At 33.5% G+C, this 2,500-nt stretch overlaps 1 non-coding gene across 1 annotated transcript; it reads right to left on the bottom strand.

Moving 5' to 3' along the window:
- Nucleotides 1–1,706: 1,706 nt before the first annotated feature.
- On the bottom strand, nt 1,707–1,825 carry LOC149788289 (5S ribosomal RNA). Its single transcript, XR_016424553.1, has one exon. It is a non-coding gene; the product is annotated as a 5S ribosomal RNA (ribosomal RNA).
- Nucleotides 1,826–2,500: the final 675 nt, after the last annotated feature.

Genomic DNA, 2,500 nt, shown 5'->3' with positions numbered 1-2,500 from the left:
TATATATATATATATATATATCAGAAAAGACACACACATATCTTAAAACACCCTCAGCCACCCAGGATATATATATGATCCGTTTTTACGAGATAAACTTATTAATTCAGTATGGTATAATTATCGAATAAGATCAGTAGAGTTTTTGCCCTTGTTTGCAATCGTTATAGGATAACGCGTTAAAAATAAAATTACACAGAAGTACAATTAATGTTAATAGCTGATAAAGTTATGCGAACTTTGTTGCATACTCTCTCTCTCTCTCTCTCTCTCTCTCGTGTGTCAGTATGATAAAGCAAGAAGAAAAAGGAAGAACAGTAAAGAACATATATAAAAAGGTTTATTGAAACAGCGTCTCATCATGGTGTGGGCACCACGATGCATAGGGATAATTAAAAAGCGAGTATTCCATTACTTTTCACTTCATTTGATATGCATCCATATGACACAGAATGCTCTCGGTGAGTACAGGGAATCAGATAAACGTCACTGTGCGGGACTAGGTATAAAACATTTATTGTAGTTTTAATTGTAAATTTTTCGGGCATTTAAGTAGAAATTAAATGATTTCAGTTCTAGTGAGAACAACATTTCGACTGTAAAACATAATTTGTTGTCTTGATGCGTTTTCAAGACTCTTTTGCTGATTAGTCACACATCTCTTCAACGTTTCCCATGTACAAATGTTTGTGTGCAGTATAATATTAGTAACTAAAGTGTATACTGATTCAAAGTTCTAATCCAAAAGAAGCAAAACTGGCCTCAGATACTCATATTTGTCACTCATCCATTTTCTGACCCAGATAAGGGGAGAATTCCATGTTGAAATTGACTTAAAATGCAGATTCAGGACATTATTGTTGTTGTTATTATTATTATTATTATTATTCGTCTTTCTGTCCTATCATTTGGTTAAAATAAGCGACACCGGCCTATAAGCTAACTTTAAAGATAGGGTCTTATCAGATTTGCAAAGGATCTCTTCTTGCAACTTGGAGAAGTTAACGTTGTGGAAATACAGAAAGTGGAAGCATGGAATATCTATCTAAACTTACTGTAATCAAAACAGAATTTTATAACCCAATTTATTTTGCCAATGGCCCATATTTACAGTATTCGCTACAGGATGCCAATTTTCCCACTGGCAGACTGAGGCCCTGCTGTAAAAGAAATCAATCAATCAATAAATTAATATAAAAAATTCTCACAATTCATACATTCCATATTTATCAATCAATTAGTGAATAAGAAATACCACAAATAAGTAGCCAAAATGAAAGACATTGATCGCATATTTTGCAACTCTGCGCAAGAGACTACACCAGGAATATATGAGAAGAAACTTGAAGGAAGTATTTCGACGTGAAAGGAGGCAGCTTGTTGTGGTAGTAAAAGTAGAGGAAACTGGATAAATTGAACCGAATTTGTTAATAAGAAATACTGGTCATCTATGATCGCATATTCCAGTAGTAAGGATCGAAACCAAGAGCAGAGAAGTGCAAAGCAACATTTGCTATATTCAGGTCCTATGCTTGATTTTTTTAGGATCCGAATTATTGAAGAAAGTTAAGGAAAAAGAGAAAATGAAAGTCGAGAAATTGCTCTATTTATTATTTATATTGAAGAAAGTAAATTTAGTTACAATAAAAGAAAGAAAGAAAAACTTCAACTGTTTTTAGTTATAAAAGAAAAAAAAAAAAAAAAAGAGTCTACAGCACCCGGTATTCCCAGGCGGTCACCCATCCAAGTACTAACCGGGCCCGACGTTGCTTAACTTCGGTGATCGGACGAGAACCGGTGCTTTCAACGTGGTATGGCCGTAGACACAAGTGTTTGTAAATTTAAGACTTATATTCGCTTCTCTCTTCACCGTTTCCGATGTACAGACGTTTACGTTTATGTGCCGTGTAAAATTAGTAATTAAAGTGTACTGATTAAAACTTATATAGATAAACTGCCTTCATACATTATTCAAATTTGTAATTCAGGCATTTTCGGACTCGGACATTAGTTGCTTAACCGGAGGTTTACACCTTCAAATGGACTTAAATAACAATGCATTTAAACGAAGATTCAGTTCATTTTTGTTGTTTTTGGGCATTATTATTATTATTATTATTATTATTATTATTATTATTATTTATCTTGTATCAACTGACTAATTCAATAGGTAAATAATCGACATCAGCCTATGAGCTACCTTTAAATACGGACTCGAATCTGATTTGAAACGGATATCGTCTTGCAGCTCGGAAACGTCAAAGTTGTGGAAACACAGAAAGTGCAAGGAAGTGGAAGCAGGGAACATCCATCCAAACTTACTGTAATCAAAACAGAGATTTATACACCAATTTATTTTGTCAATGGCCCATATTCGAAGTATTCGCTAAGGGATGCCAAGTTTCACACTGATAGACTGGTGCCCTGCTAAAAAACAGGTAAATAAATAAAAATAATTAAAAATAATACATTCCAAATATATCTATCAATTATTGAATAA

Source organism: Sinohyriopsis cumingii, chromosome 11 (assembly GCF_028554795.1).
Source record: "Sinohyriopsis cumingii isolate HCF-2022 chromosome 11, ASM2855479v2, whole genome shotgun sequence".
Lineage (NCBI taxonomy): Eukaryota > Metazoa > Mollusca > Bivalvia > Unionida > Unionidae > Sinohyriopsis > Sinohyriopsis cumingii.
Note: the sequence above shows the minus strand (reverse complement) of the source record. Positions and strands in the feature narration are given on the sequence as shown.